The sequence below is a fragment of the Cephus cinctus genome, unplaced genomic scaffold (genome assembly GCF_000341935.2).
Source record: "Cephus cinctus unplaced genomic scaffold, Ccin1 Ccin1_scaffold0091, whole genome shotgun sequence".
Taxonomy (NCBI): domain Eukaryota; kingdom Metazoa; phylum Arthropoda; class Insecta; order Hymenoptera; family Cephidae; genus Cephus; species Cephus cinctus.
Genome location: NW_014332830.1, coordinates 484,125 through 490,971, shown reverse-complemented (window position 1 = coordinate 490,971; position 6,847 = coordinate 484,125). Strand labels below are relative to the sequence as shown.

At 55.2% G+C, this 6,847-nt stretch overlaps 1 protein-coding gene across 4 annotated transcripts in view; it reads left to right on the top strand.

Annotated features, from left to right (window-relative positions):
• Positions 1–6,847, top strand: part of LOC107273310 (serine/threonine-protein phosphatase 4 regulatory subunit 1) — an 83,369-nt gene that overhangs the window by 5,579 nt on the left and 70,943 nt on the right. Inside the window, exon 1 of one of the 4 annotated variants that reach the window (XM_015751402.2) lies at positions 3,313–4,391. The exons of the other annotated variants lie outside the window; for them this stretch is intronic. The gene's annotated coding sequence lies outside the window, so the exon portion shown is untranslated. Of the gene's footprint in view, positions 1–3,312; positions 4,392–6,847 lie in introns of those variants that run through there. 4 annotated transcript variants of the gene reach the window in all.

Here is a 6,847-nt window from a genome sequence, read left to right as displayed (position 1 = left end):
ACCCGCACCCACTCCTCCTCCCTTCTGGAAATATCGTTTCGTAATTAGCGCCATAATAAAGCGAAGCCAGAAATGGAGCTCAGTGAGGAGACGCAAGTGATGACGAAGGAAAGAGACGGAGCTCCGACGACCTGCCAGCTGATTGAGATCCCAGAGGAGCGTTTGAAAAATTGATTTAATTTTCCAGTGCAGTGACCATCTGTCACAGGTCCGCAGAAGTCGCTCTGAAGCCACGTACAACAAGGCCAGTGGGCCATTCGCCCTTCACCCTCTGAATTCGCTCGTCTTTCCCACCCAGCTCACTTGCATCCCTGAGGCCCGCTCTGGTTCAGCCGTTATTGCAGCATTGCAAACAGTTTTTTTTAAAAAAAGTTCCTATTTGTGTCTTTAGTCCCTTTCGCGACAAAAGATCTTGAAACGATCCATAGTATTTTTTTTCCGTACGTATTGATTTGGGGGAAATCTGGAAAATCGAATTGGTTCGTTCGATAGATCGATCGCTTCGCTTCCGCGTGTGTCCTATTTAGTTTTCTTCAAAATCCCCGCTCAAACCGGCTGGGTTTATATCAGTCTTATCGGAAAGTGTTGGACGTGTTGGACGTGTTGGCTACTTCGCAGCTGCATTTATGTGCATCACGAAGTATCAAGAGGCTAGAGCGAACGCAAAACTTGAATGTGAGCGTAGACCACCAGGTCACCAGGTCATCAGGTCGTCAGGTCGTCAGGTCACCAGGTGCTGCACAGGAGTCATAACTCGATGCGTCGATCCATTGACAGTTCGACTTCCTCTTAGCTCTGCTCTTCGATTCTGGTCTCGAATGCACTCTGGAATCGTCAGGGTTTCCTCCAGCTGCCACAACAGAGGAGGGAGAACTGCAGCAGGCAGAAGTGGAATAGCTGCCACTACTAGGCTGCGCTGTTCCAGCGATTCGACTGTAGTCGCCGTTAAGTATTTCGGGGGACACCCGTGCAGTGCAGTTGGTCTTTGATAATGATAAGGGGTGTCAAGGCGCGAGGGGGCGAGGGGCGAGGGGCGAGGAGGGGAATGCCAACACGTGGACGACTATTGCACAGACTCGGGACGAGAAAGAAGTTGCTCCTGCTGCGGAGGAGGAAGCGCGCGGGGTCATGGGCCACGAGACCAATCGATTAGATCTTCGCGGAGAACCAATAAACTATTTACATGAGCTCAACCCGAACGCGTCTTGGTATGGAAACGTGCCTCACTGCGACCCTGACGCACGGCGACCTTGTCGATTTCGAGATCGACCTCGACGGCGACGGCGACGGCGACGGGAGCGTTCGGAGTCAGTTTGGTTGTTTGGCGGACGATACGGGTTAGGGAAGAGGGGTACAGTCGGACCCCAAGCGACCAAAACCCCCTCGGATAGACTGGAATCTCCTCTCAGTCCTGACTACGATTAGCCTGCTAATTTAGCACAGCTCCTTTATCTTGAGAGCAAGTTAATCTTTATAAATAGCTGGAGCCACGGTTACATTTAAGCTTTGACCCTTTGTTGTCGTTTTAATTTTAATAGCGTGTAACCGAGCGGCCTGCCTGCTGCTCCGCCGCCTGACCGACTCATCGGCTGCCCCCGCGCGTTTCAACGGGGCGTCCTTTGGCCTCGACAAGTGCAGAGCGTTTTCCCAGGAGGAGAGGCGGCGGCCGAAGTAGGATCAGGAAGGACGGCGAGGCGGGAAGGCCATTTTGGAAATGGACTCTATTTCGGGTGGAGCTTTCGAAATTGCTGATCGTTTGGTCTGGCGCGTCAATGGACTTGGCCCCCTTTGTGTCGAAGCGAAAGCGAAAGCGATTGTGCCTCCGCGTTAGCTCGAGTTAATCTTAGGGCTCGACCGACAATAAAAGTGGGCTGCCCTTACATTCCTCGGCTCTGTGTCGCCTGCTATTTTAAGTCTCGCTCTTAATAAACTTCCCACCAACTTAATTAGACTGGCTTCCCTCCCTGTGCTGCTGTTGCTTCGGCTCGCTCCTGGATCCTTTCCTTCGGATCCAGAGTCAGCCGAAGATATTGGAGGAGACGGGAACGTGAGCGTTGGGAAAGATTGTCCTGGTGCCGTGTGTCATTGGAGGTGTCGTTGGAGGTGTCATTGGAGGTGTCATTGGAGGTGTCGTTGGAGGTGTCGTTTTAGGTAGGACGCGAAGAGGGTGGCCAAGAGATTCGAGAGTTCCCGAGGGCGGGGAGGGTTGGAAGAAGAAAGTTTAGTTACGCGATTAGAGGAGCCTCCCTTGGGAATCCACGCTGAAAGATAATAAGCAGGAAGATTCGCTGACAAAAGGAGGAAGAATCGCGAGCGAGCGAGAAGCGCGGGAATGCCGGATTCCCGGATTCCCGTCTGTGCGTAGACGCTCGCTCGCCCCATCACTTCGCCTTCGGAGTCTCTTCCTCGATTCCCAGCGACTCCTTCTGGACGCCAGCTCCGCGTGCCAATCGCACGAAATTCGCCGCACTCGCTGCAAGATTCACGCTGGCCACGCTGTGGACTCTTATATTTTTTCACATTTTTCACTTTCTTTTTTCGCTTCTCCGACTTTGCTGCTTTATTTTACTTACCTGCTTTATTACTTTATTAGTAATGCGGTTCTCGGTTAGTCGGCCACCTCAAGGGTAGCAGACATGTTCTTCCCGCCCATGCGACCAATCACCCTCTGACGTAGGCAGCCACGCGGCCACGCGGCCCCGCACGCACGCACGCACGCCGTCCGTCTTGTCTTTGCGCTACGCTACGGTGCAATCAATGAATGACTGGGCAGCGTCGCCTGCACCCCCCTCCTCCCCCCTCCACTAACCCCCCCCTGTTGGGACCGTGCTGACTTCTCTTATCATCAATCCTCACCCTCATTTTCTCCTATCTCTACTTCTCTCTCCTGGCCGCTTCCTCTGCACACGCTGCTGCTACATGGTCCACGGATGCAGGTTGCGTTGCCCAGATCGAATAAGTCGTTTTCGCTCCCTCCTGCGCGCCCCTTCCCCCTTCCTCCCTCCCTCCTGTGCGCCCCAGCCCCCTTTCAGCCCCCTTTCAGCCCCCCTTCATCTGGTACACATTACGCGCGATGCGTACGCTGGCCCACGGCGACGCACTATCGACCGCGGGCGTCGACGTCGGCGTCGTCGGCGCGGCCGCGCGGTGGCGCCCTCGGCGCTTCGAGGACGACGGTGACGGCGACTGTGACTGTAGGCCCCTCCCCCTCCCCTGGTGTGCTCCGCTTGCGCGATTGCGGGGCGGCCAGACGAATCGCGCCGTCGCCGGCGGTGCCGGCAACCCAGCGCGCGCCCGACCTCTCGGACCTCGAGTCCACCGACGGAGCCGGCCTCCCGATCCTCAGTCCGCGACTTCGACCACGGGTTCCTTCGATTCTCGGCTTAAACGGTCGTTCGTCTTTTTCGAGTTGTCCTGCCTCCCAGACGTTGGGAGACACCCGTTGTCTTCGCGACACCCGATTGCTCCGGAGTCGCGCTTCGATCGTGGGCGCCGCGCCATGTCACGCCGCCGCTCGCCGCTCGCGGATAGTGAGTCGCCGGACGTGACGCGTTGTCAAAATTTTCAAAGAAATCGTGAACTCGTTTCCGATCCTGCGGTTGTGCTTCAATTGTTATTAGTGACGTCGTCAACGGCCGAAGAGACGAGACAAAAGGATTCTCATTTTGTTTTCCGTGAAAAAGTGAAAATTTTGGCACCAGAGTGCAATCGGTGTGTGACGGATTGGAATAAGCGTGGAATTCGCGAAGAAGTAATTGTTCGCAGCAGTTATGCGTTAAAAGGGGGCGCCATTCTGGGCCTTCATCCCCTAGTCCAGATACTAGTCCAGTGGATATATTGGAATTGCTTCCGGTCGAACCGACTGAAAAGACGCTGGATAAGGATTAGATGACGACTCTTTCAGTCGGGTGTCACCTGTTTCTTGGAAGACCGACCAAGGATCTGAGAGCCTTTCCCTAGGGGCGGGAGAGAGAGAGATAGAGAGAGAGAGAGAATAGCCAAGGAGCCAGTCTCTTGAGACGTGACCTGTGCGAAAGGATCGCTCCAGGACTCGAAGGAAGGTTTCGTCGCTCGCTCGGTCGTTTGACCAGGAATCGCCATTTTCTGTAAAATCCTTAAAAAAGAAGTGCGCCAGGCACGCGCCGGGCGTCAAGCGTCGAACGGCCGCATCGAGCCTCGAGACGTTTCCTCCTCTTCTCCTCCTTCTCGGCCTGCTCCTCCATGCTGTCTCCTGCGCCAGGATCTTCTCGCCAGGAGATGCCTCAGCGTTGAAGGGACTTGTCGGGCCCACGGATCACGTCTTTCAATTTCGTTGGTGTTTAATTGATTGTGAATTCCCTTTATCCGTGTGGATACATGAAGAGTCGCCGGAAGTGCATCGTCTACGAAAGGTGAGAGAAACGATGTCTTCGATGACTCTGAAGGCACGTCCATGTCCGAAGTGCGATAAGGATCTTATCAGTCGTGCGAAATCCCCCGTCTCGCCGCTCCGCGCAGTTCCCTTCGCCCCTTCGCCCCTTCTCCCCTTCTCCGCTGCTCCTATCGGACGTCGCCCTCTTGCTCGAACCTCCATGATACTTATCTGTCGTTTATCCGTCATCTCGTAGCTGCACGTGGTTCGTCAGTCGCGCACACGTGCGCCCGGCAATGCACAATTAGCCTAGGCGGATTCCGCGAACCGCGCGGCACCACGGTCAAGGAGGGTGGGGAGGGCAATTGCGCGCGGACGCGCGTGCAGCAGGCTTCTTGGACTTTGCAAGGACATCCAAGTGCCGGATCTAGGAGCAGCATTTATCTGTGGTTTGACCACCTCAGGGCCTCCGTGAAAAGCGTCCCTTGCGTTACGGCTGCAGTAGTAGTCCTTGCAGCGTGCAGCGTGCAGCGTGCAGCGTGTCGCGCACGAGTCGAGTTCTTTTCATTTACTGCCGCCGCCTCCTCCCGAATCTGCAATCGTCAAACGAATTCAGCTTGAACGTCAGCACTTGACTGCGACGTGCGTTGGAAGAACGTTAGAAGAACGTTGGAAGGACTTGCCGGTCCAGAGGATCTACGCGAGAAAGGCTTGGTCACGGGGCTACGGGAAGGAGGAGGGCAGGAGGCTGAGCAGAGATAGTTGGCAAGAGGGTAAGATGAAGGAAGCATAGGTAGAAATGCGATGGTTGCCGAGCCGAGTGGAGCCGAGTGGAGCCAAGCCAGCTGTAGGTCTGTACATATAAGTGCGGCCCGAGGGTCCATAATGGTTTGTTATTGATCTATCTCCACGCCTTCCCTGCCTTCCCTGCCTTCCCTGCCTTCCCTGCCTTCCCTGCCTTCCACCGTCTCTTTCTCGTTCCTTCATTTTGCCCGAGGTTCAACGTGGATTGGGCTAAGGTTACTGTCACCGTTTTAGCTGGAGGCTGCGCTAGATGCCAGCGATAGAGTTCTTAGAAATTTGCCAAAATGTTGCCGTTCAATGTGCCAAAGCTCCGTCTCCAGGATGCTGGGTTTCAGGCTCAGGGTGTACCACTGTGAAATCTTTTCAAGTCACAGAGGTCAGACGTTCGAGAAAAAACACACTCCTCTGGCTTTGGGTACCTTTTGGGAACTCTTCGTCGAAGCATCTTGAATCCGGCCAACTAAATGTTGCTGCTCATTATTTTTCGGGGCAGCACCGAGAGTCCGGGCTCTGTCCAGCGTGTCTCGTGAAGACGCAGGCACGGGCGCCTGGATAATTCCCTACGAGGACAATCGGGAAGCCGGGAAAATTGGGAAAATTGGGAAAATTAGGGAAACTACCAGTGTCTCCTTCTCCTCTTCCTTCCTCGTTCTCGCTTCGACCCGCCAGCCGCGTTTCGAATCTACGCGAGTCTTCACGAATCGACTTGACTAGGGACATGTCCCTATGTGTAAAGAGATGCGGAATTCTTTGCAGCCGCCGGTCCCAGCGAGACCACCTGTAACCTTCGATCGTCCGTCAAGCCGTTTACCCCGAGGTGGACGGAGGGATGCGTCTACGGCAGCAGCAGACGCTCAGTCGCGATGCTCCTATCGACTCTTCCTTCGATTATGTAAAACGAAACTGTGTCATAACGTAGGCGTCAATACCTTCGACGTCGAACCCCAAGCCCAGTGCCGTTCGCCATTCGTAGATCCACGTTAATTGGACCACCCGGTGCACCCGGTGCACGGGCAAAAGTTCCTTCAACGGAGTTTGAGGCTTCGCAGCCTCGTCACGCTGCGTTTCAACCGAGATTTGCGCGTCTGTGAGCTCACTTGACTCAAACTGCGAACAGCCAGTAGCCTGTCACTGTACGTTTCTCTTGTTTCCTTCGCTTCGATTGCTCAAACTTTGCCTTCTCTCCCTCTCTCCCTCTCTCTCTCTCTCTTCCATTCATCTCGTGACAATCGAAGGAAAGATCGAACAGTAGCAAGTAACCACCCGAAGGGTCTACGCGAATGACCCTGAACTCAACCTCTGCGCCACCCGATACACAGGATTCCCGTAGCATAGGGGGTGTTGTGAAGCTTTAGAAGAGAAGCGCAGAAGAGAGTAAAGCAGAGAGAGAGAGAGAGAGAGAGAGAGAGAGAGAGAGAGAGAGAGAGAGAGAGAGAGAGAGAGAGGAGCAGCGAGTGGGCCAGCACGACTACAGTCGCCGGGATCAATACTTCTGCGTCTTGCGATCATTCATCTTGCCACGCCCCTCTGCTCTCCCGCTCCCCCTCGCGAACCATCCCTCTCGACGTGCGGGTGCGTGCCCCTGCGTGTCCGTGCGTATCCGTGTGCGCGTGTGAGCGGCGCGCGGGCGCGCACCCGTCGAGGGTGGGTACACGATCTTCACCCCCGTGGCGGCCACGGGACTACCGGGCC